The sequence below is a fragment of the Miscanthus floridulus genome, chromosome 7 (genome assembly GCF_019320115.1).
Source record: "Miscanthus floridulus cultivar M001 chromosome 7, ASM1932011v1, whole genome shotgun sequence".
Taxonomy (NCBI): domain Eukaryota; kingdom Viridiplantae; phylum Streptophyta; class Magnoliopsida; order Poales; family Poaceae; genus Miscanthus; species Miscanthus floridulus.
In genome coordinates, this window is record NC_089586.1 from 53,426,640 (window position 1) to 53,445,112 (window position 18,473).

Consider the following 18,473-nt stretch of genomic DNA (forward strand, 5'->3'; position numbering starts at 1 on the left):
AGGCATGAGTGAGCTCATTCACCTCCTTCCTGAGGGTCTCATTTTACACCATTAGTGAGGCATCATAAGTGAAACCATCACCCGAAGGTGAAGTAGGAGTGGTAGTGCTATAAGAAGGGTTAGTGAGAGCAACAACAATGGACTTATAAAAAGATTCATCAAGAATATCACATGTTAGTCCCACACCACATGACACAATCACTTGCTCCTTCTTGGTTTTCTCCTTGACTTGCTCGAGAAGAGAGGAGTGATCCTTTTCAAGCATGGAGTGAGCTTTGACAAGCTTCTCATGGGCTTCCATTAGCCTCTCATGAGTGGCATTGAGCTCATCAAAGGATTGCTCAAGAGATTTGACCTTCTTGCACAATTCTTTGCACTCCTTTCTCTTCATCGCAAAGTAAGTGTGTACTTGCTCACCATGTCCAAGAGCTCCTCCTTGGTGTACTCATCATCATCATCACTCCTACAATCATTACTTTCACAAGAATCATCATCACTCACATCATATTTTACCTTGGTAGGCTTTGCCATGAGGCATGTCAATGGAGTATCGAAGATGAAAGGCTTATTGTTGATGGCAATGCTTGCTAGTGCCTTCTTGAGAGACTTCTTGTCATCATCACTAGAATCACCATCATCAAATGAGCCATCACTATCCCAAGTGACCACATAGCCTCCACCCTTCTTCTTTTGGAAGGTCATCTTCTTCTCTTTCTTTTCTTTCTTCTCCTTCTTTTCTTTCTTCTTGTCATCCTCATCATTGTCACTATTGTAGGGATAATTCGCTACAATGTGATCCTTGCTCTTGCACTTGTAGCATCTCCTCACATACTCCTTGTTGTGATCTCTTCTCTTTATTGCACCACAACCCTTCTTCTCCATGAATTTCCCCATCTTGCGCATAAAGAGAGCCATGGCCTCATCATCAATGTCACTAGCATCTTCATCATCACTTGATTCTTGTTTCTTGGACTTGTCCTTATTCTTGGATGATGAGCTAGTCTTGAATGCTACACTCTTCTTCTTCTTGTCTTTATCTTCCTTCTTCTCATCCTTGTCAACCCCCTTTCTTTTCACATGGTATGTCTCTTGTGTCATGACATCACCTAGTACTTGGTTAGGGGTAAGCTCCTTCAATCCTCCTCTTATGATGATCAACCTCAACATCTCAAATCTTGGAGGTAAGCACATCAAGAACCGATGAGACACATCATCATCTTTGATCTTCTCTCCCAAGGACTTCAAGTCATTGATAATCACTTGCAAACTATGGAACATCTCTAGAATGCTCTCATCATCCTTCATCTTGAAGCTTGTCAACTTGTCATTGAGAATGTATAGCTTGGCACTCTTGACCGCCGGTGTGCCCTCATATGTTTCTTCCAATCTCTTCCAAACTTCACTTGCTCTCTCAAGATCCTTGATTTGCTACAACACCTTTGAATCAATGGCATTATAGATGGTGTTGAGAGCCATTGTATTGCATTGCTTGTTTGCCTTGTCTTGATTGGTGAGATTGGTGGGATCAATAATCACATAGTTATTCTCTGTCACATCCCACACTTGATCATTGATTGAACCAAGATACATTTTTATTTTTTCTCTTCCAATAGTCATAGCATGTACCATCAAAGACCGGTGGTTTGCCCCCCACATGGTTGAACACAACTTGAGCCATAATTTAACACTGAGGTTGTTAAGCCTTCAATCAAATGGTGATCATGGCTCTGATACCAATTGAAAGGTCCTAATATGGCTAGAGGGGGGTGAATACCTATTTAAAACTCTACAAGTCCACTAGAGCAAATTGTTAGTAAACTAAATGGCGAAAAGCAAACTTGCACTGGCTCTATAAGGGTTGCAAGCCACCTACCCAACAATTCTAGTTGCTATGATCTCTAAGCACACAACAAGCTAAGTCACTACTCACTAAGAGATCTCAACAAAGCTACACTAAAGAGCTCCACTAGAAGAAACTTAAGCTACAAAGCAAGCTCTCAAAACTAGCTACACTAAAGAGCTTGCTATAACTAGTTTGCAAGAAAGTAATGGAGTGAGTAGGGTGATTATACCGCCGTATCGAAGAATGAACCAGTCACAAGATGAAGCCAATTAATCACTGGTAGAAATCCAATCACACAAGAGACACAAGATTTTTCTCCCGAGGTTCACGTACTTGCCGGCACGCTAGTCCTCGTTGTGTCAACCAACACTTGGTGGTTCGGTGGCTAAGAGATGTTGCACAAACCTCGTCCTACAAATGGATACCGCAAGAACCTATCCACAAGTGAGGTAGCTCAATGACATGCGCAATCCAATAGAGTACCTTTTGACTCTTCGTCCAGAGAAAGTCAAGAACCCGCACAAGCAACTGATCGAGGCCGAAGACAATCACCAACTCTGCTCAATGATCCTCGAATCATCGAGCCATCTAGGTGTCAGCAAACACTAAGAGTAACAAGCTCACAACCAGCCCAAATCACCCAACTAGTGCCACAAGATGATGCAACTCAATGCAATACAATAGAGGCTCACCAATCTTAGTCAAATGATGAAATCAAGTGTGCAAGTGAGTGGATTGTGTTTGCTTAGCTCCCAAAGGGTGTGCACAAGTGTATCAAGTGCCAAGAGAGTGGCCAGGCTTGGCCACACCCTCTATTTATAGCCACACAAGCAAATAGACCCAATGGCCCTTTGGAGTTGTTGTCTGTGAGGTCACCGAACATGTCGGTGCGTGGCACCGGACACGGCAGTGACCTGCCCAATGGTCAAATTCCAATGGCTAGTTAGGGCATCAGACAGTGCACACGGCCATGTTCGGTGACCACCCCACTACTGCCCTTCTCGATCAAGTCTAGGTGGGCACCGCCCTAGGGGTGGCGGTGCCACCGGACAGGGGGTGGCAGTGCCACCTAGGCACCACCACAAGCTCACCAAGTTGCAAACTTTTTTGTGATTCGATCCACAACAACTGGAGCTATTCCCCACAAGCGATGCTAACTCTCAAAGTGTTTTCTCAAAACATGTTGGAGCCAAGTTAGCATTTCTCAAAATATTTTCAATAAATATTTTTCGCTTGCTCTCTGATTACGCACTAGGCCTAAATGCAATGCATGAAATCCAACACCTAGTGGCACTAGATGACTGAATTGTCTAGTAGAGAACCCCTCTTAATAGGATGACCATCTACCCTAAACGTGATCACACTCTCTATAGTGTCTTGATCACCGAAACAAAAACCCCTAATTATACCTTTGCCTTGATCTCCATTGGGTTCTGTTTATCTCTTTCTTCTTTTCCAAGTTTAGCACTTGATCATCATAACATGTGGCCATCTCATCATTTCATGTTATCAACATCATCACTTGAGTGCCACCATGCTTCACAACTTGGATTGGACCACCTTTTCTAATCTACACACTTAGATCAAAGGTTAGTCCTAGGTTTCATCAATTATCCAAAACCAAACTAGGGCTTTTAGTCTTCGATGATGATGATGATGAGCCCAAGGAGGAGGCACATGAGTGTGTCGAGCATGACCACAATTTGGTAATTGTGGAATATTGCTCCACCTCATGGTCAAGTGATGATGAAGGATCTACCACAAGTTCACTTGACAAGGTTGATGATGATGCCTCAAGTGATGCAAATGATGATGCTACTCCATGCACACTTGATGGTGATGATTATGGATCATGCCCACGCCGTGATTGTGATGCTACTACAAGCCCATCCACTTCACCACATTGCTTCATGTCACAAGGTGACACCAAGGTATCTAATGCTAATGTGGTTGATCATGTTGATTCATATGATGAGCTTGTTAGTAGACTTGCTAACATGACCATGTCTTTAGAAAATGAGAAAGCTAAAACAATGAAATTGAAAAATGAAAACTCATTTCTAAAGAATTCATGTGAAGAACATAAGCACTTACTTGATGTTCTTAAATCTTCACATGATGAGCTAAAATTGACTCATGAGAAGCTTCTTGTGTCTCATGAAGAATTATTAGAACAACATGCTTCTCTCATTAAACTGCTTTCCAAGAAAATTAAAAATAATGAGAGCTCATCACATGAGTCAAGTGATCAAATGCAACATGTGACTAACTCTTGTGATGTAGGGAAGAAGCATGTATCCACCTCTTGTAATGATTTATTAGATATGCCATGTTCTTTACATATAGATGCTTGTTCTACTTCTATGTCTTGTGAGACTAACCTTTTGAAGGACAACAATGAGCTCAGAAGAGAAGTGAAGAAATTGAGCAACAAGTTAGAGAGGTGTTACAACTCAAAAGTCACCTTTGAGCATATGTTGAAGACTCAAAGAAACTATGGTAACAAGTGTGGCCTTGGCTTCAACAAGAAGATGACAAAGGGCGAAAGAAAAAGAGAAAATAAGATGAAGAAGGGAGCACGAGAGAAGCTCTCTCATTTCATGTGCTACCGATGCCATGAAGTGGGCCATCTTCATGATCAATGCCCAAACATAGAGAAGCTCAAGTTGAAGAAAGAAGAAGAGAGGCTCAAGCATGTCAAGTGCTTCAAGTGCCGCACATGGGGTCACCTCACCTCTATGTGCCCAACCAAGTAAGTGGTGGAGCAACAAGTTGAGCCTAAATCAAATCCACAACATGAGCAAGAAAAGAAACCCCAAGAGCAAACAAGATCAACCATGTAGATGGTGGTGACTTGATGATGAAGAAGAAGAAAACAAGAAAGGGTGGAAGAGCAAGGCATCCAATGCTTATTCAAAATGCCAAGATGATGAGCAAGACTCAAGATAAGAAGAAGGTGTATGCTCACATCAAGTTCAAATGTGAAGATATGGGACACTTTGCCTCGAAGTGTCCTACCAAGCTTGAGAATAAGGAAGAGAAGGCTCTAACCAAGAGAAATTGCTACTCATGCCAAAAAAGGGGACACATGGCAAATTCATGTCCCCTAGGTAGCACTTCTAAGCCTATTTCAATTGATGATTATATTGTGCTTAGAAAGGATGGCAATGGTACTGCATTGGTTGCAATTGCAAAACATCCCGCTACCCATACTGAGGCTTTGCCTAAGTATGTTGCTCCTAACTTTGAGAGGACCCAAACTAGTTTGGGTACCATCAAAAAGTGGGTGAATGTGTATAAGTACCATGGCATTGGAGGCTTGATTCAATTGTTTTCATATTGTCCATCATATGTTAAATCAAGTATTGAAGCTTAGTGCTATTCTATCCCAATGCTAAGCCAAGAATTAGTGAAGTCCAAATGTGCTACAACATACAATTGTCATGTTCAAGTTGTGGTGATTCATTGGAATTATTTGAATGGCTTGCATGTTTGAGTTTAAGCTTGCTATGGATGATCATGAGCCAATCAAGGTATATCTCTAAGTTGATCTCATTCATTTGGGTGCATATGAGATTGGTTGAATTAAAAATATATGCATATGTTGCTTGCTATGAGATGATTGAATGGATTAATTGATTAGTAATCAAATTTAGATTGATTTGAGTTGGATAAGTTCATGAGATGACTTTTAGTAAGTGGATTGAATTGATTATGTCTTGTGAAAGTATTCAAATAAGTTAGTTTCAAGTTTGATTCACATTTGATGAAGAATAGCTCAAGTATTGAAATCTGTCCATTATTCTAAATCTGAGCTAGCTGAGATCAAGTCTGAGTTTGAGTGACCAAATCTATTTGGATTGGCTAGAAATTTGGTATGCATGCTGTAGACTTATGGTATTAAGTGCTTTATAAATTTTATAAGAATTGGATAAGAAATGCTTCGGTTTTGGAGCGGATCTTGTGAGCTATAGTGCAGCAATTTTCAGCATATAGCAGTTGTGGAAGTACTGAAATATGGTAGCAATCTAAATGTCAAATGAAGCCCAAATTTTTACAGATGCTAGAAGGCTTAGTGAAGCACATCTCCACCAAATTTCGTGGTAATTGGATCTTTACATTGGGAGATATGGATTATTCATTGAAGGGTACAGAATCTGCTAGAAAAGTGACATTTATTGGATTGATCAAGAGTCACTTTGATTGAAAGGTCCTCAAGTTGGAATCATGTTGATAAGTGTTTGAGGTACCTAAGTTTGGTTTTGGATTGATCTAGAAGCATAACAAGTAAAAAGTACAAGGTCATTTGATTGTGGAGTGTACTTGGCACACATTTGGTACTCAAGTTGAAGATCAAGATCAAACTCAAAATAAAGATGGAGTTTAAGTTCTAGTGACAAATGAAAATTATTTGGTAAAAAGAAAATGACTTAAACAAGTAGAAAGAAAAGGACTTAAAGAAGGATTCATAGTCACTCATCAAATTAAGTCCATCACTTGGATCAATAAATCAAGTCATTTCAAGGGAGTGTCAAGAATGGTTCTTGGAGAGAGATCGCTTCTCCTTATGTGTAGGGGCTTGCCGCCTTTTGTAGGTAAACCAAGTGTGGTACTTGGAAGGCTAACATGGAATTGGTAATCTAAGGGACATTTGAGATGCTTAGTTGAAGATATCAAAAGGATTAATCAAGAAAGCAAGCAACACCCAAAAGAGAGCAAATCATTGGAATTCAAGTGGTTTCTCACATTTGGTGCTCTCAAGCAAGCAATGACAATTGATGAAGCAAGTTAACTACAACAAGAAGTGCACTTGATCATTTGTGGTTCTCAAATCATATGGGTGAAGAATGGGATTCAAATATTGATATTGGTCTTCACCAAGCTTATAATTGGACTTCACATTGCTGTTGCAGAGCTTAATTGGAATCTAATGACTATCCTCTACTCCAAGATAACAAAGGTATCATTGTAATGTGCATGATCATTTTCATCCCTTACTAGTATGCGGTTAGTGCATATCGTTCATGCCTAATAGGATCATGCATAACAAATGAAATTTTAAAATTCATAGCCTACCACTATTGCTTGAATGATTAGTTGGATCTAGTGGTAGTGTATGAGTTTGGTCATGAGCTAGTGAACCCAAGTACTTAATCTATATTGGATTGCCAACAAGTGACAAGTACAACCTTGATAAGATAACCGCTAAAAGTGTGTGAAGAAGCTTAGAAAGGGTTCAAACTGGACTTGGAAGCTTAGGCAACTCAATTTAGTTCAAGTCAACATTAAAAGCTCATGATAGTGACAAGAGTACAAGAACAAGACAACAATGCAAATGAATATCTAGTTTAGTTGTTTCAAGTGGTATCTAGACTCAAATTATTTCTCAAGAAGTATTCACAAGTGATGTCTAGATCAACTTACAAGTGATATCCTACAAGTGGTACTCATGAAGATAGCAAATGTTCAAGAAATGGTTTTTATTGACAAATCCAACAAGTGGTTCCATGCTAGAAAATTCTTCCAAGTGGTATCACATCTCTACACGTGGCATCAATCATACAAGACGGTGGTTCTACAAAAGATCCTCAACTTTAAGTGATCATCAAGTGAAGAAAGTTCCCTCACATAAAATAGCTCAAGATTTTCAAGTGGATGACCCATGCTATGATATAGGGGGAGGTGCCCCACCAATTGGTATCAAGGTTAAAGATCGTACATGTGGTGTCATTCCAACATTTGTGGTGATGTCCATAAAAAATGCAAGATTCAAATGTCAACCATCTACCCCAATGCAATCCTTTGTACCAATAAGAAGCATACCTTTTATGGAAATTGATGACAAAGGGGGAGAAGTTGGAACAAAGATATGTAAATGCATCATGGAGAGAAGTAGTAGTTGGACATGGACTAAGAGGGAGCAACATTGAAGAATGGAGAAGGATCAAAATTCTTGGACAAGAGAAGCACACAAGTAGGGGGAGCAAGCTCATGAACTTTGATTTGTTGCATTTGATATGTGCATATTCATGTGCTTACTTGCATTGCATAAGTTTTAAATTTTGATATGCATGCTTGTGTGTTGTATGCTAGTTATAGAACTTGAATGATTATATGATAACTAGCATGCGTAGGATGGTAGCTAGACTTGTGTTTTTCAAGCAAAAACTAGAACCTTGCTCATAATATTGATCTCATGGGGTTTCTAGTGTTTTTGTTGTCTAGCTACTCATGATGCTAAGGATGGTGTTAAAAGTGCAACTCCAATTGGCATCATGCTTCAAAGGTTATTCTATACACCTTAGCATCACTTTGTAGTGGTAACACTCCCACAAATTTCATACTTATACATGTGTGCAAACTTGAAACCAAACCATTTGAGCACACATGTAGGGGGAGTTATCACCATCAAGTCGGGTTTTATGGTGCTTATCCAAACCTTTGACATAGAGCTTAAATGTTGGATAAGTAGCATAAAATCCAAATCAAGTTAGCATTTACACTTGTGTGAAGTGCTAGCTTGAAAAGAGCTTAATTTCCATATCTTTGTAGAGTTGTCATTAATTACCAAAAAGGGAGAGATTGAAAGGTCCTTATTTGGTTTTAGTAATTGAGTGACAACCTTAGGTGAACTAATATGTGTTTGAGTGAGATACACAGGTAATTAGTCCAAAAGTACATCATGTGTGAGCAACCTATGCCATGGAGGTGAAATAGCTTGGATATGTTGCAAGGCTCACACATGTGATGAAGGAACTCATTGCATATGAGACATGACATTGAGTCATGAGACTAAGGTGGACAAGATCAAGACAAGACTTGGCTTGATGGACCGGTTGGAGGCTTTGGAGTGATGGACCGTGTGGCGGTGAAGCTTGAGCAAGACTTGGCACCGATGGACGAAGGCAACGGTGAAAAGCAAGTGAGGTCAAGATTGACGAACCAACAAGGTCACATGATGATATGAAGTTGATCATATCATTTGTGATATGGTTGGTGCATGTGTAGTTGCTCTTATAATTAGTTAGCTTGTGTAACTTGCTAGTAACCTTCTTGCTTATGTAGCATAGAAGTAGCTCCCTTGCTTGACTAATTTGGTTTGAGTAACTTTGTTAGCCACATTGCTTAGTTTGTGTAGCTAAGTATTTTGCGCTCTATAATTTAGCTTGTGTAGCCTTGTTATTGAGCATTGCTAGTGTGCTTAGGTGGCTTTGTGCTTTTTCTTACTAGCATGTGTAGGAGCTTCCCCAGTGCTTGAAGTACTAGTGGCACAGGTTTGTGTGACCTTGCTCCTAGAATTAATTAGGTGAGCTCTAGCTAGTCCGGCACCTTTGTTGTCTGATTAGGATCTTTATAAGATGCTTGTGAACTTAGATAGAGGGGTGTAGTCTTGGCTAGACCGTTAGTTTTAATTTTGCATTTGTTTCAGTTAGCCGATGCGATTATTTTTAGAAAGGACTATTCACCTCTCCTCTAGTCCGTCATATCGACCCTACACTAGAGATCACTACTACACAAATGATTTTGTAAGGCGGTGCCCTTTTATTAATCGAGGCGGTCACAAAATCCATCCACCTCATAAAATGCCTGGCGATTAACCGAGGCGGTCGTTTTATTTACCGAGGCACCAAGAAATGACTGCCTCGCAAAATCGATTTAAGGAGGCAGTTGTTTTATTTACGGAGACAGTCAGAAAGTAGCGCCCACCTCTATAAATCCCTTTTCGGAGGCAGACCTCTTATGAAGCCCGCCTAGGGAAAAAACTGAGGCCCAGAAGGCCCAATAGCTGTGTTCTCATATAAATACTCGAACCAAGGGTTTTAGCTCTCATTTCTCTCCCACTCCCTCCCTTAGTCGGCTCCTTCTCCTCTGCATCCATGGGGGTGGTGCGGATCTCCATCTCCCTCTCCCTTTCCCAGCATCAGGCGGATCCATGGCCCTCGCGCCTCTCGGTTGTGGCTGCTCTCTCCTCCTCTCTCTTCAATTGGCTCCTTCTCCTCTGCATCCATGGAGGTGGCGGCCAGCACACCCTGAGCGAACGCAGCGGTCAGCGCACGTGGGGCGGACATGGTGGTTGGCGCACGCGCGTGGCTCTGGTGGCCCTTCTCCCTCTCACGGTAGGGGGCGCAGGCACCGGCCCTTTCTCTGGTGGGCCACTCATTCCACGGAAGTGGTGGGAGCCACGACATGCCCGAAGGGAGGCTCGACGCGAGTAGATCAGGCGGCAGCCTCGATCCATATTTGTAGTGGGGCGCGGGGGCTCCTACCACGATGGCGCATGGGGAGGCATGGGGAGGCCTCTCCTAGCGGTGGCGGCGTGGGGGAGCCAGATCCAGCGATAGCAGACGCGCACATGGTGGATGGAGCTCCCCTGGCGGCGGTGGTGACGCGCAGCCTAGATCTAGGCCTAGGCTCGGTTGCTCGAAAACATATGAAAGAGGCAAGCCCTTCCTACCAAACCGAAACATCCAACGCCTACCACTTGGAATGAGAAGGTTCCATGATTGGTACTTGCGTGTTCTCCTAACGAGCATAGACCTCGTACAAGCATGCTTCCCCACTGGCACATTTGGAAGCCCAGCCGGGAAAATTATCTTTGATTTCAATGACATGCAGACATGCTTTCACCTCAGAGCAATGGAAATGAATCTAATTCGCATGTGGTGCCTGTAAGTCCTTGTCCTCCCAATATGATATGAATGTAATCTTTAGATTTTGTTGTAACTAACCTACGTCGTGAATTGTAGAATGCAAGTGCACATTGTAAAACAAATGCCAAGTGTGAAATCCGGGTATATAGACCCTCAAACTATAGCACAAACATATTTTAATTACCCTAGACAGTGGAAACTAGATGCCAAAGAGCTAACTGCTGGAAAGACCCTTCGGGAGAAAGAGGACATCCGTGCGAAGAAACTAAGGGAAGAGTCCCTTAAGGTTTCGGCATACATTGCCCTAGCTTTTAAAAATCTCCAACAACACTCTACTATATGGCTACCATACAACTTCAAGTAAGTTCAACTCTATACTTAAAGCTTTATTCGATATATTTTATTCGATGCAAAAGAGCTTATCTAGTTCTATGATTAAATCCATACAGCAACCACTGGATTTGTATAGGCATCGATGTCAAGAGGAGCATGGCATGGGTCTTTGATTCAATAGATAGGGACCCGGTGACATACAAAGACTTCATATCGATTCTATAGACATATACATATCGACAATCCTCATTAGCTTATATGTTTGTATACATACTTGTAACATTCACTTTTGGATACTAACAAGTTGTATTTGCTAAAATAATTCGAACAGGGCATTTAGATTCTATGTCAATCAACATCACGGAAGGCATGATCCAGTAAGGAAGGAAAGGCTAACTATAAAAACACTATGTGCGGTAAGTGTAACTTACTTTAGTACTCTATTACATGGCTATCAAAAGCATTACTTAATATTTCCATATGGAAAACACACAGTGCCCCAAGCAGAAGCCTGGGAGTGTACATTGTGGATACTATGTATGTTCTATGATGAGTAACACCGGTGCCTACAGAAGACACCCCTTAAGGGTAAGTTTGAACCCCTTCACCCATAGTATAAAAACTTCGCACATGATATAAAATACTAAACCGAAACTTGTTCTCTTGTAGTGGAAAGAAGAGAAAGAAATGAAAAGAGACCCATACAAGGATGACCAACTCTTAGAGCTCATCGGTGACCTTTGCAATTTCATATTGGACCAGATTGTATACGTCAAAGGCACCTACCATGATCGAGATTCTGACTTAAGTAGAAATCCTCAGTACCAACACCTTCGTGAGACTGAAAGACTAGCTCTAGGCCATTGATAACAATGTGTATGGAATTTGACATTGGTCTTACCTTGTGGGACGGTTTGGACTTGTGGAACGAATTAGACTTGTGAATTATGTCTATTTAATGATGGATTGTATATATTCTTGTGAATTAAACTTGTAATTGTAGTTTATATAATACTCTTGTGCTTGTGGTCAGATTTGAATTATATATATATATATATATATATATATATATATATATATATATATATATATATATATATATGTGTGTGTGTGTGTGTGTGTGTGTGTGTGTGTGTGTTCTGGTCGAATTTGAATTGTAAATTTGAATTTTTTATGAAAAACTGAACCACCCCTACAAACAGGTATTATAGGGGCGGCTGGTACTACAGCCGCCCCTATAAATTGATTTTGTAGGGGCGGCTGGTAATCAATTTGTAGGGGCTGTCTGGGAACTGCCCCTACAAATACATGATTTATAGTCACACTTTGGTAGGGGCGACTAGCCAAACCGCCTCTACAAATCACCTGGAGCCGCCCCTACAAAAGGTTTATGTAGTAGTGAGTCAAAAGATAGAAAACCAACTTTTTAGTCAAAAGTCCAAAAGTTACAGCTCAAAAAAAAGCCCTCGGTCCTCTCTCCGAATTAAAGTGGGAAACGCGTGAACTATACTATATGTGAGTATTTTTCAAAGACTTGTTTTACGAAAATATATAAACATCTCTAGGCCCTCTTAGGTAGGACTTTTTGTCACACCCAATTTTAAGGATAAAATTGAATGCACTAAACTCATGTATGCCCAGGGATCAGTCACACACATAAACTGACAAATTATAAGAAGGATCAGTCACACACATAAGCTGACAAATTATAAGAAGTATCATCACGGTGTATCTTACATCACGATTAATAACATCATAAAGTCTTACACAACACAGCGGAAAGTAAAAGATAGCTCTCTCGTGGAAGCTCCAACACAGAGACGGTCGACTGGTTGACCACAAGCCTAAAAGTCCTCAGAAAAATCCTCATACTCGTTGACATCTGTTACCCATACAGGATTTTTATCCACATATAGAAAGTAAACAAGCGTAAGTACTTCCCGTACTTAACAAGATAACATGGGGTTATGAAAGCTCAAAAAGATTGACTCTGGTTTACTGCGGTTAGCACTTTTAGTAAGTCAAGATTTTATCATCAGCTATTATCAAGTTATGCTTAAGCCTCAATTAAACCCACATGATCAGATATCAGAATCATTTGGATCATATTATCATCGTATAACATCATAAATGAACAACAATAAGTAACCAGTTATTCTGTGAGTTTTTCGGGCAGCTAGTGACCGTGAGCACGGCTGTTATAACAGTTTGTAACCCTCTGCAGAGGTTGTGCACATTCACCGTGAGTCGTGATTCCCATATGCCCTGGTTAATTACTCCCAAGGTGAGCGGGTAGGGTACACTATGAAGCCATTTCATAGGTTTCTCTAACAAGTTAGAGCTGCTAGGTTTTCTCGGCAGGCAGATGTAGGGACCCCCTTTCCTATGGCACATATCCATCGTGGCTATACACATAGGAACAGAGGCAGCCCTATACCCAATGTGGCAAGCCCCTTTTGCGCCATAAAGGTAACCTCTAACAAGCTAGAAAAGGTCATATTACTGAGCTAAAGTCAGAGCCATGTGACTCTCATGATTGCACTGTCAGTCCTAGCTTTTGTCGATAGATAAGTCCTTATGGAGGGCCGAGAGCATCATGATCGAAAGTCATTAGCTCCTTCGCCCTATAATTCAGTTGTTTAAAAGCCAATTTTACCTTTTCGTTCCATAGAACCATTACTCATTATGTAGATCATGTATAGTTACATTGAGCGCTAGCAAACTACCCATATGCATATAACCCGTAGGAGAACAAGGAACAGGATAATCAATCACTAGGATGTCCTTACGGGTATCAAAATTAGACACATGCAAATGAGTAATTAATAAAGGTGAATAGGACATCAAGGTAGATCCCATGCTATACTTGCCTTGGTTACCAAACTCCTACTGGTCCTGCTGGTCGTCGAAGGACTCTTGGTCTCCAACGTTCTCCTCGCCGTCTAAACGCGACCAACACGGCAACATACAACATTCCAAAGGCATTCATGCAAAGCAAACAATCCTATAATTAGAACAGTACACCAATAGTATAGAAAACAAGATAAAATATTTATGAAAATAATCTATGTCTCGCTACGATCACGTCAACGCGAAGTTCACGAAAATCAGAGCTAAAACGCGAAAGTTGTGATTTAAAAATGATTTCCTATAGCAAATTAATTAAGTAAACCTAACCATGAAATTTAAAAGTTGCAAACATGATTAACAGTGGTACTAACACGTAGATTATGAAATTACGAAACTAACGCAATTTGAACAGGTCGATTCAGAGCTAAAACGAAGTTTTTATAAACAAAACAAATCCAGTGGTATTTCTGTAATTAGTTTGAACTATTTTTGGATTTAAATCAAATCTATGATTTTTAAAATCGGCCGAGGACTGCGGGTTCAAAATGAAAAGACTTGGGGGTCTCTTTAGAAAAAAGGACCCACGAAGGGATATCGGCCTTTCTGGGCCGTTGGATCATGGATGGGTGGCTCGGATTAGATCTGGGGAGGGAGAGAGAAGGAGGTGGCGGCCAGAACAGTGGCTTCCGTGGCGGGGCGCCATTGCCGACGACGAGGAGCTCGCCGACGCGTGGGAAACTCGGCCTACGGGCCACGGTGTGCCCATCCGAGAGCACCGGGGGAGAGAGGGGTTTCACGCGACCTTGGCTAGGCCGAGAACGGGGCCGGAGGACGCGGTTGGCGTGGGGGCGGCCATGGCCGGCGGCGTGAAGCACGTCGGCGCTCGCGGATTGGGGTCTACGGGCCATGAAACTCGCAAATAACAGCACGAGGAGAAAGAGGGGAGCAAGGGGGTCTCACCGCGGGGAAAACGGAGGCGGAGGCACCTCGGGGACGGCGGACCACGCGGAAGGGCGGACGGCGGACTTTGGCTCATCTGTGCGGCGGTTTACGGCTTCTGCTACGCTCGGCGAGTGCGAAACTGGAGCAGGGGCGACAGCAGGGAGGGCGGCAGAGAGTCTCGGCTCCGTTTTATGGAGGTCGGGCGCGGGGAGACGCTCCCACGACGACGCGAGACGTGGGCACGGAGCAGCGGTTGCGGCCTTGACCGGCGCTGCAGTTGCGGGAGGTGGGGGAAGGCGCCAACACGTGGGCCCGGGCGGTCAGCGACTGAGGCGCAGGCGGCAGTTGAGGAAGGCAGCGCGGCCTTGGCTGGGCCGGCCCAAGAAGGAAAACAGGCAGAGGGGAAAGGAGGGAGGCACGCGAGCCGGCGGGAGAAATGGGCCAGCAGGCCAAAATTGAAGAAGGGGAGGGGAGAGAATGAATTTCCTTTTTCTTTTTATTTTCTAGAGTTTTAGCAAACCATTTTCAAATTGATTTTGTATCCCAATTCAAATTTGATCAAAACCAATCATTGCAAAAATAAAGGTGCAGCAGCATGTATGCATCAAAAGGTTACTAACCTTATATTTGATTTTAATTTCCCAAAAATTATTAATTTCCTATATTTGAATACACACATAATAACATAATTAAATCAAATTTACTTATTTTAAAAGAATGAAATTTTTGGGTGTTACACTTTTCGAGGGACTTTAGCTTTGATTTTCTTGGTTAATTTATTAAAAGAACTATGTCGAACACTAATTCATGAAAGAACTTGTAGAAGGGAGAAATTATTAAAGGATGAAGCCACTTAAACCTGTTTTCTCAATTTCTCTAGCTTCTTAGGTGAAATAATTTTGAACAAAACTATACTAAACAAAGCCTTAAAAATTAAATCACCACATACATTTAGAAACACGCATGCACTAAACCGAGAACTAAGTACGATACATCGTAAAAACGATGTATATCTAGAAAAGTCAAAATATCTTATAATTTGAGAAGTCTAGAAGCCCCCGTGCACTATTTATGAGGGAGGCATAGGCTTCTCTAAAAGACTATATTAAGACGCAAACCCTATCCAGACGTTTTCCAATCACCAAATCTAAGCCATCTCAAGGGCTCGATCTCCGGCTGCCTCTATAAATTGATTTTCAAAACTTTGAAATCAAGCAAATAGATAGCAAGAAATCTATTTTTAGAATTTGTAAATAGAGACAAATAGATAGCAAAACTATTACCCCGGCCACAAGGGTTGGAACCCATGACAGAGAACATTATGCCTTGCACATTCCTTCCTTAATCATGTGCCTCAAAATCACTTATGACTAAGTAGTTGCTACATTGTTTTTATTCATTTTAATGAATATTGTAATGCATATTTGAGAGTCTAAACAAATTGTAATTAAAAAACTTTGAACTGAAAATTTTAGATATTTTTTAGTACTACAACTTTGATTTAGATCGTTTCTATATCCTAGGTCATTCGATATACATGGCTAGTTACTAGTTGAGGCTAAAAGTTAGCACAAATTAGCTGAGGTTGGCTAGCTAGTTAGCTAACAACTAGTTAAAGACTTGGCTCAAAAATTAATCCATGTATTAGTCCTCATGTTTAGATGCACTAGGGCTAAGTTTTAGCTAGCTAACAATTAATCTTGTATCCAAATATAGCTTTAGTTGTGGTGTCTTACGCACATATGACCAAGGATATTTCTTGGAGGCGCATAAGTGGCGATCTAATTTATTGGTAGTCACTGAAATGTGATAGATTCCAATTCGCTTTATGCTTCTTGTAGGTAGAGAGGTAGCAAGAACTTTTTCAACTCATGTATAAAAGAATGATTTAATTAGCACAGCCCAGGAGGAAAATATCTTGTATATAGATATCGCCACCATTAGTAGAGATCATGAAAGGCGAAGGGAAACAAATTGAGGTATTATTTACTTTCACACCCGAAATTGATATTTTCTTGCAGCTATGACCAACGAGGAAGGCAGCGCGGCCTTGGCTAGGCCGGCCCAAGAAGGAAAACAGGAGGAGGGGAAAGGAGGGAGGCGTGTAGGCCGGCGGGAGAAATGGGCCAGCAGGCCAAAATTGAAGGGGAGGGGAGAAAATGAATTTCCTTTTTCTTTTTATTTTCTAGAGTTTTAGCAAACCATTTTACAATTGATTTGTATCCCAATTCAAATTTGATCAAAACCAATCATTGCAAAAATAAAGGTGCAGCAGCATGTATGCATCAAAAGGTTACTAACCTTATATTTGATTTTAATTTCCCAAAAATTATTAATTTTCTATATTTGAATGTACACATAATAACATAATTAAATCAAATTTACTTATTTTAAAAGAATGAAATTTTTGGGTGTTACAATTCTACCCCCTTAAGATGAATCTCGTCCTCGAGATTCGGATGATTGCTTACTCAAACAGTTGTGGATAAGACTTCGCAATTCCTCTTCTCTTTCTCAAGTAGCATCATCCTCTGTATACAGATTCCACTGGACCTTGCACATTTTTATAACTCGGCTCCTTGTAACTCTTTCTACCGTCTGTAAGATCTTTATCGGATACATGCTGACATAAATATCATCCTGTCATCCAAAGTCCATTGGCATAACTCTTCCTGCTAAGTGCATCAGCTACGACATTTGCTTTTCCCGGATGATAATGCACTTCCAAATCATAGTCTTTGATCAATTCTAACCAACGACATTGTCTCAGATTCAGATCTGACTGGGTAAAGATATACTTCAAACTCTTGTGATCTGTATAGATATCACTCTTATGCCCAATTAGATAATGTCTCCAGATTTTCAAAGCATGAACCACAGCTGCCAATTCTAAGTCATGAGTAGGGTAATTCAACTCATGCTTCCTCAATTGACTAGATGCATATGCCACCACTCTTCCTTCTTGCATAAGAACACATCCACGGCCCAGACGAGATGCATCACAATATATAGAGAAGTTCTTGCTTAAATCGGGCAAAATCAACACTGGAGCTGTAGTCAATCTCTTCTTTAGTTCATCAAAGTTTGTCTAGCATTTATCGGACCACACAAATTTAGCATTCTTTTCCAATAGAGCTGTCATAGGCTTAGCAAGCTTGGAAAAACCCTCAATGAACCTCCTGTAGTATCCAGCCAATCCCAAAAAGCTACGAATCTCACTTACATTGGTTGGTGGTTTCCAATTCAACACATCTTGCACTTTGCCTGGATCCACTGCTATTCCACCATTGAAGACAACATGACCCAGAAAAGAGACCTCCTTCAACCAAAAGTCACACTTGCTCTGCTTAGCGTATAATTTATGTTCTCTAAGCTTTTGCAAGACCAACCTTATATGTTCAGCATGTTCTTCTTCGGTCTTGGAGAATATCAGTATGTCATCAATGAATACCACCACAAATTTATCAAGAAACTCCATGAACACCTTATTCATCAGATACATAAAGTATGCAGGTGCATTGGTCAATCCAAAAGACATAACGGTATACTCATACAAGCTATACCGTGTAGTGAATGTTGTCTTGGGTATGTCCAAGTTTTGAATCTTAAGCTGATGATAACCTGAGCGGAGATCAATCTTGGAGAACACATAGGCTCCTCTCAACTGATCAAACAAATCATCAATCCTAGGCAAAGGGTATTTATTCTTGATAGTAACCTCATTAAGTGAATGGTAATCCACACACATCCGTTGGCTACCATCCTTCTTATCCACAAAGATCACAGGTGCCCCCCATGGGGAAGAACTGGGGCATATGAAACCTTTTTCTTGCAACTCTTTTAGTTGTTTCTTA